An 18769-nucleotide genomic window follows, 5' to 3' on the forward strand; every position below is an offset into this window, starting at 1 on the left:
TTCATTATCCAAGATGAAATCAATTCCTATTGCTATATTTTCAAAATGTAGAAGCAATTTATAACAACTCTCCAATGTAGATTTTTCACATTTATCAATAATAGTTTGCAGGGATCCATCAGAGTTCACTGAGCGCACTAGACTTGGCATAATGATTTTAGACTCATTCTCAGATTGATCCATTGTATTAATATTATTTCCTTAAAAAAACATAAAAGATTATAGATTAAAATTTATTACATGTAATTTATCATAGATGGTTGCCTTAAAAAATATAGAGCATGTACATGGAAAAAAATATAATTCACAATAAATAAAAATTATTATATTCATTTTTAATTTAAACAAAAATAAAAGTCATCACACAAAAGTATAATACATCAATATTCTTAATTGATTCTTATACATTATAGAGTGCATGTGGTCATGTAAAAGTCAAAATATATCTCATAAAAAAATCCAAAAGCTTTAATTTTAAATTTTAATTATCAAAATGTGTTAAGAAAAAATGAGATATATTAAATAATTAGAAATAAATAATATTTTTATATATATTCTAATATGAGTTACAACAAAAGTAAATGCAAATATGAATGAAAAATTTTCCCATTTTAAATTGTTTGATTGAATATTGAAATCACCGCGGAATTATTTTAATAGATAGGATATTGAAATTGATTATAATAGTATCAAGAATCAATCATTTGAATTTGAATCACTAGATTCATTACAGTGAATCATGTTTCTTTGAAGTAAGTCATGTGTATTAGGATCCAACACATCAAACTAATATAGGTGCTCAAAGGTTCTTCAACTCATATATGAAGTACCATTATTTGAATACCTCGGTATAGAAAATTCACAAATTGATTGCATCCATGTAGGTATATTTTCTATTACAATTTTTCTAGTTCTTTCATGAAATGGAAGATTCAAAAGGACCCCCTGAGGCCCCCATTTGTCAACCACATGTTGATTCCAAGGTGTGTCATGTAATCCAACAAATTGTATACAAAATTTTTTGCCATGATAGTAAAATTTCTCTAGACCTTGAGTATTAATTTGAAGACCTTGAAGCATTGTTTTCAACCAATGAGAACCATTTTCATCTGAATCTATAGGGTAAGGAGCTTGTTCCAAATAGATCTTTGTAGGAACAAAGTACAATTCAGTGGGATCACACTCCTCACAACAAACCAATTCTTCAAAAATAGGATCTCTATAGAAATGGTTGAAATTTTGAAGAGTTGGACAATGAAATCTAAGTAAACCTGCTTCTAGAAGATTTATTTTTTAAGATAAATATTTTTCTCTTTCTTCACTATGAATTCTTCTAAGATCAACATACTCGTAGAAATCATCAGTTCTAATTGTTCTTTGCCTTAACATGTTTTTTTTTGAAATATCTAAAAGAGAGAAAACAAAAGAAAAATGATTGCGTAAAAGAGAATGAAATCTAAATAAAATATTTTTAAAAACCTAAAAGAGTATTGTAAGTGGAATAATTAAATAAAAATAATTCAAAATATGTTCTTTTAAAAAACATTATAATTCGTAGTTTAACTGGTACCAATATCAAAGAATGATAGAATTTTTTTTTTCCAGTCCTTCCAAGAAAAAGAACACATATAACATCTCAATAAATGATCCATATTATATATTCATAGAAGAACTATTTACAAACAATTTTACAAATATAGAGAGTGAACCATATTATATATTCATAAGGCAATTTTACAATGTGTTAATATAGCTAGATAGCCACAAATATAATGTTGATGTGGAATAATTAAATGAAAATAATTTAAATATGTTCTTTTAAAAAACATTATAATTTTCAAGTTAATTGGTACTAATATCAAAGAATGATAGATTTTTTTCCCAGTCTTTCCAAGAAAAAGAACACATATAACATCTCAGTAAATGATCCATATTATACATTCATAGAAGAACTATTTACAAATGATTTTACAATCCCATTACAATAAAAAAAAAAAAGTACCTATTACAGTCAAAGGTACTATAATATTAAAGAAAAATATTTTATGACATATTTTCTATTTCTCTAAGCCTTATTTCTTCTACTTTTCTTCTTTCAAGTTGTTTTCCCTGTTTCATTTTCTCATAGCGATCATAGGAAAATGGTGGCATCATGCTCAATCTCTATAATGATTTTACATGAGAAATTGCAACAAATGTCATTCTTGTTCTCTCTGTTGGACCTATATCAATTGTTTCTTTTTTAAGTGTTAAACCTTCAGATTTTTGTATTGTCAATGCCCATGCCAATCTCAAAGGTATTTGAGTTGTACAACCTCTTTGTACTAGATATATTGGTACTAATTTTGGATTTTCTTCATTGAATGGGAATCCAGAGTAAGTGTCAAACTCCACCAGTACATACAAGGGTAATTCTGGTGGCATGGTTTGCGGCTTGTACACAATATCATGACCAAAACCTAGAGCATCGTTTACAAGTCTTGCTTCTATCCATAAATTGGAAGTCAACATTACTCTTTCATTCTTTGAGATCAACAATTCCACATCTAGGTCATCTGTATAATTGTCATCTACATTAGTAATCTTTGATACTTTAGTGGCAATAATACGCACAATGGGTTCTCTAAGAGAATGTAACATACTTCTATTATGAATGTGAACATCATCATTTGTCAAAAATAAATGAATATTTTTACCAAAATCATCATTTATTTCTGTAATAATATTAATTCTTGTTATCAACATCAACAAATTCCAATCCACAATTATGGGATTTGCATCTCTAAGATTGTTGAGTAATGTAAGAAATTCTTTAGAATAACTGAGAGGGGGCTAAATTAGTTATTCAAGGTCCAAATGTCCTATTCAAACATTTTCACAAACTGTAGTGATCCCATTCAATCATTCATTCATCCAAGCTTTAGCTTTCCTATTCAACAAGTTACTATGAATCAACATGCAACCATAACACATAAAAAGATCAACACATAACACAATGATTTACATGGAAACCCAATTTGGGAAAAACCACCAGTAACATGATACTCAATTTTCACTCTTCTAAAGTGATGCCCTAGGAAAGGCCTACCCTATTAAAGGCTTACAACACACTCTTAAATGTGACTTGGTTAAAGGATTTAACCACCTTGTTAGAAGTGGGCCTAGTTAGAGGACTTTAGAACATTCACTTGGAATGCCACCCTATTAAAGGATTTACAAATGGCTATTAAACCAAGCTAATTCCTTAGGATTTTCATATCTAATACAATTGCTAGAGACTATTAGAAAGTCTTTGAACTGATTACAACATACATCTTAACTTGCAAATTTAGATCACCATTCAGCTCCTTCACATTATGTGGCCTTTAATCTCTGCAACTTTTTCAGCTTTCCCTCCTTTCAAGCTTAGTCTCCTTGAGTCACCATGTTCAATGTACTAGTGCAATCATCTCTTCTTGACCACTCATCGAAGTAGAGTCTCTGTGCTCTATTCTTCCTTCTCCTAGATGTCTTCTATTTGACACCCTTTTGCCACTTCACAATTTGGCACACCAATAGCTCTTGCTTCTTGGTCTGTGACTCCTTAAATAGAAGTCTTGGAGTTCTTTTCCCACTCAATTCTTCCCTTCTTTAATTTCAATTTGTATTGATTAGGTAGGGTTCACTGAATCTAACCCATATTTTATTTCTTCAAGAAACTTCTTGAATAATCCTTTTGAATTCACCCAAAAATGGTTTACATAAAATTTTGTGGCACTAGCTCATCATCCTTATCCTCCAACTGGTTCACAAAATTCAAGGTAACAAATTTGTCAGCTCAAATTTGGCAAATCTTTGACATTTCCAATAATGTAGTAGCTCAACACTATTGAAATACTAGTGCTCGGCACATATTGTGTTACTCGACACCTACTAAGATTTTCTAATGCATGGCATCTGAAGTTCACTTGGAACCTACTAAGATTTTCTAATGTTTGGCACCTATTACTTTGCTCGGCACTTGAACTTCACTTGGCACACACTAGATGTTACATTTGCTTAGCTCCAACTAAAAATTTTCTCGACACCCACTGATGAACTTAGTTTAAGCTTTGAAGTCAACCTTATTACAACTTATTCCTCCAATATTTCTAAGTATGGCTAGCCTCTATATATTCAAGTATGTTACCAATACATCATTTAACCATTGTCTTAACTAATCCTTGCACTTCATTACAACATCATAACACAACCTTTCTCTTAGGTGCTCTTGTTACATCTTGTTGATCAAATCCTCTTTATCAATCAACTAAGTGATAGTACTTAGATCTTATAAGAAATTGTCATCCCTACAAATAGAAAGTTTGACATCAATGACAAAACAATGATTGAAAAACATTCTTTTAATAACAATCTCCCTCTTTGATCTTCAACAATGACCTTTTCAATTAGATTTTCAACAATCTCCCTCTTTGGCATTGATGGCAAACCAAACTGATCAACCATCAGACTAAAATATTTAACCAAGTTAACTAGGTTAGAATAGTAAGTTAAATTCCAAAAATTAATTGTGTTAGCATCAATTTTCACATCTCCCTCTTTATGCTAACTTCTCCCTCTTAGCTGTTGTGTTCTTTTTCTTTCCTTTCTTCCTTCTTATAGTTTCTCCCTCTATATTCATTTCTCATCTTCTGCTATTCTTTGTTTTGATTATTTTCTACACTTTCTCCCTCATACTATTGATCATTTGCTATTGATTAGTTTCTACTTTACTAATCTCCATCTTTGACAACAATGCCAAGGACATACTATTTCAGCATCTTAATATGCAAGTGTAGAATTTGTAGGTTCTTTCAATTTCTTTGTTTGTCACCTTACTTGTGACTAATTTTTTAGCTTCTACACTTTGATTAATTTAGGCATGAATCCTAAAGTAAGTATTCTCTGCATCAATGTGTAATATTTCAACAATCAACTCATTTGATGTAGGGCAGTCTTTCTTTTTCTTTAAGTAGCCTTGGTTAGGGGTATCACCCCTAACTTACCTCTAAGATACTCAAAAGAATCTTTAGGTAGTGCTTTTGTGAAGATGTTAGCAATCTATTCCTTTGAGTTCACATATTCCATCTTCACTTTCTTATCTTCCACAAATTCTCTTACATAGTGATACTTGATTGCAATATGCTTGATTTTGGCATGCATTACAAGGTTCTTTGATATGTTGATAGTGCTTGTATCATCACAATAAATTATCATAGGCTCATTTATCTCTTCCTTCATGCCTTGTAAAAAATGTTTGATCTATAAATATTGGTGCAATTGATAGCAATTGCAACATAGTTAGCTTCAACAATGGACTATGAGGTACAACTTTGCTTTTTACTAGTCCATGTAATTAGTCTTTTTCCCAAGAAAAGTGCTCCTCCACTGGTGCTTTTTCTGTCATCAATGTTTCCTCCCCAATTTTCATCAGTGTAGGCTCTTAGTTCAAACCTTTCACTCCTCTTGTAGTATAGACCAAAGTCATCAGTTCCTTTTAGGTACCTTAGTATTCTCTTCACTACCATTAGATGATTTTCTCTTGGATTTGTAGAAAATCTTGCCACTATTCCAACAACTAATGCAATGTCTGGTCTACTATGTACAACATACTAAAACTTTTCAATCATTGATCTATACATTGTTTGATTCACTTTAACTGACTCATCATTCTTGGATAACTTATGTCCTATTGTCATTGGTGCTAACTAGTTTTGAATCTTCTAACCCAAATGTCTTGAGAATTTCCTTGATGTATTTTGATTAGGTCACAAATATGTCATGCTTCAATTGATGTACTTGTAATCCAACAAAGAACTTGATTTCTCCAAATATTGACATTTCAAACTGATCTTTCAATTGATCAGAAAAATCTCTACATAGAATATTTTTTCCTCCAAATATTATATCATCAACAAAGATTTATGATATCAAAACATCCTTACCTTTTTTTGCCTTGATATACAAATTTCTGTTGTCATCTATTCTCTCAAATTCAATCTTTACAAGATATTTGTGTAGTCTTTCGTACCATGCTCTAGGTGCTTTCTTTAAGCCATAGAGTGCCTTATGCAATTTGTAGACCATATCCTTGTTGTTATCATCAACAAATCCATCAGGTTTTTTTATGTAGACTTCTTCTTCCAGTATACCATTCAAAAAAGCAGACTTGACATTCATTTGGTAGACCTTGAAACCTTTGTTGGTAGCATATGCAAGTAATGTTTTTACTCCTTCCATTCTTGCAACAGGGGCAAATGTTTCCCCATAATTCAATCCTTCTTCTTATGCATAGCCTTTTCAAACTAGTCTGGCTTTGTTTCTTGTGATCTCACCATTCTCATCAAGTTTGTTTCTAAACACCCATTTGATACCAATTACATTCTTGTCAGTTGGTCTAGGAACTAGGGTCTAGGTTTTGTTTTTCTCAATCTAATCTATCTCCTCTTCCATAGCTTTGTACCAATCATCATCTTATAGTGCATCTTTCACTATTTTGGGCTCAACCTTGCTCAAAAAATATGATTCATTCTTGAGTCTATTCCTTGTCATTGGTCTAGCATCCTTATCACCAATGATTTCATCTGTAGGTTGATGTCTTCTCACATACTTGGATAACCTTGGTTCTATCCTTCTTTCCATGTTTAATCCTTCAGCTTTAGAGTCGTTTTGTTCTTCTCCTTGTGGTATTTCAAAATCTCTTTCATGTGTACTATTTTTAGAATTAGAATGTGCATTTTCTTCATTCTGCAACTTAGCTTCTGAATGTAGCTTGGCATTCACTGGTTGTGACTCGGCTGATACTGAAATTTTTTGTTGATTTCCAACTTGATTTGCAACATTTTCTTCAATAGTCATTCCTTCATAAAAATATGAAAAATATCTGTAATCTTTTGGTTTTTTGGATTCATCAGCTTGAACTTCTACATGCTCATCAAAATTTACCTTTGCACTCTCCATAATCTTATTAGTGTTAGTGTTCAAACACTTATATGCTTTGCTTCTAGTGGAGTATCCTAAGAATGTGCCTTCATCACTTTTTGCATCAAACTTGACATTTCTAGTATCTTTAAGAATGTAGCATTTACAACCAAATACTTTGAAATGTTTTACATTAGGTGAGTGACCATACCACAATTCAAAAGGTGTTGCATTTGTACCTTTCTTGACTTGGACTCTATTGAGGGTGTAAACAACAATACTTACAGCTTCTCTCCAGTACTTCAGAGCAACATTTTTCTCCATCATCAAGGTTCTAACACAGTCTATCACTGATCTATTCCTTCTTTCAATAGTACCATCCTGAGGTGGAGTTCTTGGTGCTGATGTTTTCCTTTTGATACCTTTGTCATTGCATAGTATTTTAAATTCTTTTGATGTAAACTCACCTACTCTATTTGATCTTAGGCACTTTAGACTCTTTCCTATTTCCTTTTCAACTCTGGCCAAATACCACCTAAACATTTGAAATGCATCATATTTTTTGTTGAAAAACATAGCAGTCATCATCCTGGAATAATCATCTACAAATAGCATTATGTATTTGTCCCCTAGGTAATTTTTCACTTCTATTGGACCACATAAGTCTATATGGACTAGGTCTAGTACTTCTTTGGAAGTGTATGTTTTACTCTTAAAACTAGACTTAGTCATCTTTCCTAGTTGACATTGTTTGCATATTGTATTTTTAGGTTTTTTCAATTTAGGCAACCCTCTGACCTTCTTCTTTTTGTTGATGCTAATCAGATTGTCAAAGTTAACATGACAAAATCTTTATGCCATAACCGAACATCATCAAGTCTAACAACTAGATAGGTTACATCTTCCATATCTAGGTAAAACAAGTTACTCCTAGTTTGTTCACCTTTTCCTATCAAATTTCCATCAGTGTCATAGATTTCAGCATATTTGTTTCCAAATTCTACTTTTCAACCTACATTACCTTATTGTGATACACTCAAAAAGTTGTAGTTCAATCTTTCAACATAGTATGCATTATCACATGAAATCTTCTCAGTAAATTTAATGGAACCTTTTCCTTTCATTTGACATGGAGCATCATTTCCAAATCTAACACTATTTCCACCATACTGAGTAAAGGTAATGAACTTACTTTTATCTCCTATAATGTGATGTGAGCATCCACTATCTATGGTCGACTTATCATTCTTATTCACATAGGTTTCCAATGCTATTTCTCCATCTTCATCTTTATCTGATTCATCCTTCATGGCCACATAGACTACTTCATCATCATTCTCATCAAAATCTTCATCAAAAATGTAGCATCTTTTTCCTTTGTCCTTGTAATTTCTGCTATCATCTTCTCTCTTGTTCTTGTACTTGTTTCCTTCTTTGTAGTTCTTCTTCTGTGTACACTTTGCAAGAATATGTCCTACTTTATTACAATTGAAACAAATGATAGGAAGCTTACCTTTGAATTTACCTTTGCCTCTATGGAATCTTCTAGCCAGTAGTGCTTCCAACTATTCCACATCTTCCTTATCTATGCTACTATCATTGGATGCATGTTTTCCTTTTCTACTCTTCTTCTTTGATGCAACCTCCTAAGTGTCTTTCAATATTAGCTTTGCCTTGAAAGTACATTCAAGGTTCTTAGGTCTATAGTTATCAATGTTGGACAGTTCAAATGCAGTGAGTCTTCCTACAATTCCTTCTAAAGTTAGTATGTTTTTGTGTACACACCTTAGCTCTTGGATGGTTGAAACTCTCATAGCATAGATAGGGAGTAATACTAATAGTCTCTTCTTCTAATTGACCACCTAGACTCCTTATTGCACTTACCACTTCTTTCATTCTGGATCCATATTTAGCAAAATTTTCACCTTCCTCCATATTCATGTCATCAAACTTTCCTCTGAGGCTTTCTCTCTTTGCTCTCTAAACATTTTGATCTCCTGCATAGATATTTGATAGGGCTTTCCACATCTTGAATGTAGTATCACATCCCTTGATGTCATCAAATTTAGCATAACTAAGTGCAGAGGCAATCTCTAGCATTTCTTGATTGTGTTCCTTCCTTTTGCTCAAATCATCTACAGTAAGAGGTCCAGCTAGGTCTACATGTTCTATTTTACTTGAGGTTTTTGCATAATCACCTATTGATCCAAGGTGCAATTTCATCAAACTCTATCATGCAACAAATTTGTCTTTGTTAAGCTTCAGAACTTCTCTCTTGGACATCTTGATCTGCCTACTTCTAGTACCTTGAAACTAAATCAGTAGATAGCTCTGATACCAATTGCTAGAAATGCTTTAGAATAACTAGGAGGGGGAGTGAATTAGTTATTCAAGGTCCAAATGTCCAATTCAAGCTTTTTTACTAAGTTTAGTGAGCCCATTCAATCATTCATTCATCCAAGCTTTAACTTTCTTATTCAACAAGTTATTGTAAATCAACATGCAAGCATAACACATAGAAAGATCAATACATAACATAGTGATTCACATGGAAACCCAATTTTGAAAAAACCACCAATAACATGCTACTCAATTGTTACTCTTCTAAGGTGATTCCTTGTGAAAGGCTCGCCCTGTTAAAGGCTTACAAAACACTATTAAATGTGACCTGGTTAAAGGATTTAACCACCCTATTAGAAATGGGCTTGATTAGAAGACTTTAGAAAATTCACTTGGAATGCCACCCTATTAAAGGATTTACAAATAGCTATTAAACCAACCTAAGTCCATAGGATTTTCATATCTAATACAATTGCTAGAGAGTATTAGAAATTCTTTGACCTGATTACAACATACAACTTAACTTGCAAATTTCAAATCACCATTTAGCTCCTTCACATTGTGTGGCCTTCAATCTCTACAACTCTGTTAGCTTTCCCTCCTTTCAAGATTAGTCTCCTTGAGTCTCCATGCTCAATGCACCAATGCAATCATCTCTTCTTGACCACTCATTGAAGCAGAGTCTTTGTGTTGTGTTCTTCCTTCTCCTAGATGTCTTCTCTTTGACACCCTTTTGCCACTTCACATTTTGGCACACCTGCAACTCTTGCTTCTTGGTCTATGACTCCTTAAATAGAAGTCTTGGAGTTCTTTTCCCACTCGATTCTTCCCTTCTTTAATTTCAATTCGTATGGATTAGGTAGGGTTCATTGAATCTAACCCATATTTTGTTCCTTTAGGAAACTTCTTGAATAATCCTTTTGAATTTTCCCAAAAATGGTTTACATAAAATTTTGTGCCACAAGCTCATCATCACTATCCTCCAACTAGTTCATAAAATTCAAGGTAGCAACTCTATTAGCTCAGATTTGGCGAATCTTTGACATTTCCAATAATGCAATAGCTCAACACCATTGAAATATTGGTGCTCAGCACATACTGTTTTATTCGGCACCTACTAAGATATTTTGATGCTCAGCACCTAAAGTTCACTCAGCATCTACTAAGATTTTTTGATGTTGGGAACCTGTTACTTTTCTTGGCACTTGAACTTCACTCAGCACACACTAGATTTTACATTTTCTTGGCTCCATCTTAAAAATTTCTGAGCTTCAACTAGCTTGCTTAGCACCCACTAATGAACTTAGTTTAAGCTTTCTAGTCAACCTTGTTACAACTTATTCCTCCAATGTTTCTAAGTGTGGCCAGCCTCTATATCTTCAAGTATGTTATCAATACATCATTTAACCATTGTCTTAATTGATCCTTGCACTTCATTACAACATCATAACTCAACCTTTCCCTAAGGTGCTCTTGTTACATCTTGTTGATCAAATCCTCTTCATCAATCAACTAAGTGATAGTACTTGGATCTTATAAGCAATTTTCATTCCTACAAATAGTAGGTTTGACATCAATGACAAAACAATGATTAAAAAACATTCTTTTAATAACAATCTCCCTCTTTGATCTTCAACAATGACTTTTTCAATCAAATTTCCAACAAGTAACTAATGAAATTTTTTTGTATTGAGTCTTCTCTATCTTTCCTAAAAATATTTTCTAATGTGACCACCTTTTTGAATTCTTCACATAATAGCTTTACTCTTCTAAAACATGCATATGGTACTTTTTCTTTTAGTGGAGGTAGTTGTTCAAGGTCTCCAACTAAAATGATTGAAATTTCTAGCAAAAATAACAAACATTTATCAATTCATTAGATTTTCGATAAAATATTTTTATATATCATGAATAACATTAATCAAAATTTAACAAATAAAAATAGTTGAATATCTCCAAAGCTGAGATTTAATTTATGAGGAAATGCTTGACAAAGCCTTGAGTCAAAATTCTCAAGTAGCTTCTCCCCAATAAAGCTGATTTCATCTATCAATAAGTATTTTATATGATTCATTTCCTCCTAAAAACTAGTCAAACATGTTCCTTCTAGTTGCATGAAATCCTTAATAGGAATTTTCAACTTTGAATGTATTGTTGATCTACCAATGTTAAATGTTGCTACTCCAATCAGAGCGAGGAGTAGTAGAGGGGACTAATTTGGCATTACATCTTGTTTTAGATACTTACAAATTTAACCAATCAAATATGACTTTCTTGTACCTATAGTTCCTTGAACAATCATGTGCAATGGATCCACACTCTCACCTTCTCCATATTGTATCATAATGATGTCAAATGCCTTTCTAAAATTCATTGTGTTGATATTTTTCTCTATGCAAAAATCTAAAAGCAATCCATTTTCTCTCATTCTACAGATAAAATTTATTGCCACATTACTTTCTTCATCTAACCTATATGTATGTGACCAATTATAGAATCTATCTATATCCCTTCGTCCCAACATATCAATTTTAGAAACTTGCATTGCTTATCCATGATGCAACTGTGAAATTATTTCCCATTCATGCTCTGTAGTATTAGCATGACCAATAATATTGTCTTCACTTTTTGATTCACTTACATTCTCACCATATTTTGATTCCATTACTCATTTAACATGCCATGGAACATAGTTAAATGACTCCCAATTTGAAATGATGGAGTTATTAGCTTCACCGTGTAGACGCTCAAAAATGGTTCACATCTACAACATTCATCACTTCTTCATACTAATTTGTCCCATTTTCTCATTGTACTGACTTTGATCTTTTGGCCAGATTCACCATATTTAGTCATTTGTATCCCCTTTCACATCAGTTTCATATCAACTCGAAATCATATCAAATCAACTCGGAATCATATCAAATCAACTCAGAATCACCCCAAATCAACCCAAAATCACTCAAAATCAGTACTAATCAACCCAAAACATATCAAACATCCCAAATCAATCATCATTTATCTACTCCTATGCATTGTTGTGGCTTTCAGTGTCTTTGAAACCTATCAACCTATCAATCTTATCAATATGACCTTAGTACTGTCATGGCTCTCAGTGCTAGGTCAAACTATCATTCATGTCATTCAATATTTGACATTGTTGAGGCTTTCAATGTTAGATCATGGCATCAGCAACCATTTTAATAATATTGACAGTGTCCGTCAATGTTATTATGATCAAACCTTATCAATCAATTTCAATCATGTAGCATTTACAATGTCGGTTAAATGTTACATATCAATTTATTCATGTCATGTGTCCTTGGCATGTTATCAATTTCGATCTATCAATTAATTTGACCATGGTTTTGGTCTACCTTTTCATCATCTTATTCGATATCCATCATCATCACACTTTCATCAAAGGATACGGTCACATTCATTTAATCAATTTGGCCAATCATCTACTAATTTTCTCTATAGGATTAAATAACCTATAATTTAATTCTATTATTCTCACTAATTATTCTTCCTGATTATGATCCTCAATTAATTAATTTTATTAATTAATTGATTCATTATCTACAAACCATGGAAATTTACAATTTCCTAAGTTCTATTTTCGATCATTAATTCCATTTTCTACTAATTCTTATTTTGTGGAATAAAAGGATTTTTAATTCAAATATTCCATAAAATATTGCGTCATCATGACACTTGGATGTGACACCTTGTGGATCCTCCTTTGACACTTGGTTGAGACTTGTCATAATCAAATATTATTACCTCTTACACATGTCCCTATTTGGCTTATTCGTCATAAATTCTTGGCTTTAAGTGGGTTGAGGAATCTTATGACACGTCATAGATTCTCTTCCAAATTTGACTCTCATATGTCATAGAATCCTACTTTTGGCATATTCTGTCATATGCATCATAAGAATCTCTTGCCACATCGCATGTCTGTGGGTGAAAAATCCAATGTTCTCACCCTACATGAAAATTATAAAATGAACACTCTTTCTCTCATTTTGGGTCTCTTGAATCTTTGAGTTTTTGAGTCTTTACTAATTTGCATTTTGCATTCTCTCACTCTCATAAAATCACACTTCAAGTATTCTCATGGCATTATCACTATCATAGGCTTTTGCTTCAATTTTGTGTGCACTATAGGCAACTTTGTAGCTACAATCATTTGGAGAAGAAAGAAGGACATGGGAGCTACAAACGGAAAAGGGAGTTTTTGATTATGTTTTCTTTCTTTTGTTTAGTTTGGCTTTCATGGTAGACTAGTGGGTGCTAACATATGATTATTGAGTTTGTGATTTTCTCATAGTATGTTATGCTTTTAGCCCATTTTTATAGTCCTACATTTGGTGAACCCAACGTGAACATGCATATCTAACTTGGGTTTTCTTGTTTTGTGCTTGTAGGTGCAAGGAGCTCACTTGGAAGGGTATAACAACTATTTGCTCTTCCTTTTTACACCTAGATTAATTAGGGGGTCCATTAAAATGCTTATATGCTTTTGTTTCATGCATTCTGTTAGCTTGCTATCTTAGGGCGCACTATGCTCTATTAGGGCTCACTTCAGACCCCTAGGAGCAATTTTAGGAGCCCAAAAACCACCAAAATCTCATTCTACTATTTCCAACTTACCAGCTATTGACATATTCTACACTGTTTGGGTGCACTTGGGAGTGTAGCTTTGAAAAAATTTAGTTTCTAGGTCTTGACTAGGCACCCATTTCCCCACACCCTGCACCTGACTTCCCAACTGCGCCCTAAAACTACCAATTGTGCCCAACTAGGCCCCAACTATGTCATTGATGTAGTCTACACTGTTTGGGCACACTTAGGGATGTTCATAGCCATTTTGGCCTTCTGGGGAGCAGTTTGCACTATCAGAGCACACTTGGGTTCATAGTAAGCACATGCACCAATCAAAATCTGCATTTCAAGTTCCTATCACTCTCTAGCACATAGATTAAGTGATTTTGTGTTACTGATGGTTTATTTGCAGTGTGTAGTGATCGTTGGGTGAAGATATGATCATAACAAACTATTAATGTGTGCTTTGCAGGACATTGTCGAAAACTTTGTGTGTCTTTCAAAACTATGTGTGTGGATTTCCTAGATTAGATAACATTTCATTTGGTGCTTAAAAAGAACCTTTTTCTTTTCTTCCTGGCGTGTCTATGGTGTTAGATCCCTAGGAGTTGCATTGGACATATCCTCTCCCCTCGCCATTCGTGGATCTTGGGTGTAAGGGAAATCCGTGTAACTTCTGTAGGAGGCCTACCTTGGACCAAGATACTCGATATTGGGTATGCTAGGGGATGACCTCAGAGTGATAACAAGCCAAATCCAGGTCAACATTCCAACTGCTATATAAAATTTGATTACAGTGAAAGCTGTGTCGACGGTATTGCTGCGTGATAGCTCTCCTCTGGTACCCTTGTGGTGCGTCAAACCCCGGTTCTCGGGGCTAGGAGACCTTCTGCAAAATTTTATCATTCACTTGTCAAACGGAATGCCCTTACTAAAAACCATGTTTTAGTGGCCAAAATCCTTTCTATCCACTGGCTCAAGGGGTCACCCTTGCCCGTGAAGACATCCTACATTCTTGCGGTCCTTAGTAGAGGCAACAGTCCCTTAGGAAGTCATGCCCCTTGGGAAGCGGATCTTGGTAGCCCCAAGAAGTGAGTGCGCTGTAAGGGGGAGCTTGTGGTGCCAAGATCCTCCATTTTATGCTCTAGATAAGTGTGGCTAAACTTCAGTTCAAGTAGGAATTCAGTGGATATAGTCCTAAAAGCCTAGGTTGTGGTGTGTTTGTTAACATTTTACAATAGCTATTCTTGTCTTAATTTGTCTTGTGTGTGTGTAAAACATAATCAAGAACAAAAGCCAAACTGTTAAATTTACACCTTGGATATCATTTGAACTTTTCAAAACATCACACATTGCCAAAACATTTCAACCTTTATCAAACTTTTCAAACATTGGTTCAACACACTCAAACTTTTGAAAATATGGTGACTTGTGCTCTTAAATGTGCTTGGCAAAACGTAGATCTCACACTTGCATAGATTTCACTTGCATTCACCCTAGTCTAGGCTTCATTCTTGCATCATATAGAATTCATATTGCACATTTTAGTCCTCATTTAGTATCTATTACCTTTCATATTTCATCCATTTAGGTTCAGTGTACTTTCCTTAGTTTTTTGCATTCCCATCTCAAAATCAGCACTTTGCATTCACCACCTTGCATCTTTGCATACCTATTCATCATCTTGACCACTTCATCCATCATTTTGAGTGTCCTAATAATCATTTTGAGCATCCAAACTAGCCCTAAAATTGTCCTCTACCATTTACCTCTCTGTGACATCAATCCTAAAACCATAGCTTCCAAAATTTCCTCAATTTCAACCCAACTTACCAACTGCAACCAAAAACTACCAATTGCATCCAACTGGGCCCCACCTACATCATTGAAATATTCTACACTATCTGGGCACACTTGGTGGCCTTGAGATCTAGTTTTTGGTTCCAGATAACATTTTAGGGCTTCAACAGTGTCCTTAGGTACCTGGTTAGCTCCCCTTGCATTAGCTTGCCCATATCTGCATTCTACATCACCTAATCTTCCTCACCTTCACTTAATACATCATCCTATATGTCATAACCTTCATTTTTCATCTCCCAACCCATACTAACATCAACCCTAGCATCCTAGCTTCCTGGCATGTCAGTTTGGTAACTATACCCCTCAGAATCAGCAAACATTCTTCCTAGCTTACCAACTGTGCCTAGAAACTACCAATTGCACCCAAAGTGGCTCCAAGTGCATAAATGATGTATTTGGTGCTGTTATTTCACACTTGCAAATATTATGGTGCACTTGGGTACCTACATGACCATTTTGGGCCTCTGAACTGCACTTTAGGACCCCAAAACTGCATCTAGGAGCCTCTAGACCTCCCTGTTTTGCACTTGACCCAAAATTGCATATTGCACCCAAAATCCCCTCTTGAATCATATGCATTGTCCATATCACATATCTACTCAGCATCGCCATCATTTTGAGTCCTCAAAACGTCATTTTGAACCCCCAAAACGTTTGAATTTAGTCAAAAATCTAGAAAAAGTATAAGTCTTAGAGTATCTCCTAGTGTTGACAGATAATGGATCTTGAGTAGTCCTTTTATCTTTGCTTATCATTTTCTTTGGTCAAAATTTATCTATGTCTTGATATATTTGACCTTTTCATCTTTTATAAATTTGATCTTTTCGTCTTTTATCAGTTTTTGGTCAAGATCCAAAGTCCTTTATCACAAGGTTAAACTCTTAGGAAAAATACTTTCAAAAGGTTTTATCTAAGTTCAAAACTTTCCATATACCCTTTTCATAGCATCCCCAAATGTCATTTTGACCTACCCTATTAGTATATCCCCTTGATATTGCATTGATCAAAATCCTTAACATCATTTTCACCACCAAACCCTATCAAATTGTCCATCAACCAAATTTGCCTTCTTGAGCATTTACCCTCATTTTGCATGTCCCAAACCTCATTATGAACCATAGAACATCATCCTTTTCATGATATACCTTGAATACATCAACCTTTAGCATCCTTAACAAGTCCAAAACATAACCCTAATTGTCATTTTGCATACCTGAGAGTCATTTTCATCCCCTCTAGTCAAACTTCAAAACATCACCTTGCATTTTGCATTTGCATAATATCCCTAGGAAATTTTCACTTTGCACATCAAAACCATAATTCATTTAACATTTCCTCACATTTCATAACATTCCTAAACAATAAAAATCCCAAAAACATTCATATCTTGCATACCCACCACTCTAAAATCACCCAAAACACTCAAAAAAATTCCATTGCATTTGCACTCTTAGGCATCATGCCAGCACTTACTAGGAGACAAGCAGCTCAGAGACCAGAGGAATTCTATCAACCTTTGTTTTTTGAGGCACAAGCACAACCAAAACCTCATCCAAGACAAAGAAAGAGCATGAAAATCCAACAAACCTTTGATGAAGACCAAATTGAGGCATCACAACCATTACTATCAGACCCTTTGAATATGTATCCGCAAGATCCTCATAATCAAGCTATGGCACAAAAAACCTTGAATAATGCACCTATTGTGATATTTACTCCAAAAAATTCCCCCACACATGGGATGGTTCAATGGAGTCCTGACTTTGAACCTATATTCATGCCAATGCCACCAAGAGAAGGAAGTGTACCAACCTCACCTGAAGATGAACAATCACATTCATTTGAATTTAGCCAAATTAACACATCAAACATACAACAAGGTATTGTACACCTAAGTGATGACTCTGACACTGATTACAGCATCACTAATGAAGAAATGGCTAGGGCATGTCAAGACAAAAGTTTTCGCAAGAACTTCAAACGTTTGGCAGCACAATAAATTGTCAAACTTAACCCAAACTTGGAAGGTCCTAGGTCCAAAAATCAAACCAACACAACAATTGAAAACATCCAACCCATGATAAATTTGGACTTAGACAAGGAAAAACAACCTTTGGAGTTTTCAAACACAATAATGGCACCTATAAGATCCCATCAAGAACTAACAATTGAAATCCTCCAAAGTACATTTGAACACATCAATGTCAACCCCTTGTTTGATGAAATACCACCAATCACTAAACACCCCAAAAGGACATTAAGACTTGATTTTAGTCACATGATGCAAAAAAAAATGTACCTAAAGGGACATGTGCTCTAGGGATGCTAGACATACCTTCTTTGGAGGCAAATCAACAAAGTACACCTTTGCTCCTAACTTTACCAAGTGCTATGACATCAAATGCTATGGAGCCTCTCATAAATACAACATGTGAAACATCAAGTGCAACCATCCTTATGGACACACAAAGAAAAATTCTTATTGACATTATGCCCATTCCTAATAGGGACACATCTCATAGTCAAGTCAATATGATGTCGCAAGCAGGAACATCTAAAATAGAAAGGTACGAAAACAACAATACAAACATGAAGTTCAATTCTCAAGGACTTAGTCAACCCCCACGACAAAAACAACCTACAATGGTACAAGGACTCAACACTTCCAAGGCACAACTAAGTCTACATCCGCTTTACACACATCCCACATATCAACAACAACATCAACTGCAATGACAACAACCACAAGTGGGGCAAACATCCAACATTCCTAAAACACAATCCCATGTGGACCCACTTGACTTACACACAATTTATCAACAAAAATTTCAGCAGTAATTCTAACAACAACAAATGATGTTTTCTAAACAACAAGAGCAACTAAAGAAACAATTGAAATACCAAAGATGCCTTGAGAAACAAATCGTATGCCAGCAACATTTGTTACAACAATAACATGTGCCACAACAGCCTCAACAAATACCTCTACAACAACAAGCACACACATGGTCTCACATAC

This window comes from Cupressus sempervirens, chromosome 2 (genome assembly GCF_028749045.1).
Source record: "Cupressus sempervirens isolate cs-2001-9-10 chromosome 2, ASM2874904v1, whole genome shotgun sequence".
In the NCBI taxonomy this organism is placed as follows: domain Eukaryota; kingdom Viridiplantae; phylum Streptophyta; class Pinopsida; order Cupressales; family Cupressaceae; genus Cupressus; species Cupressus sempervirens.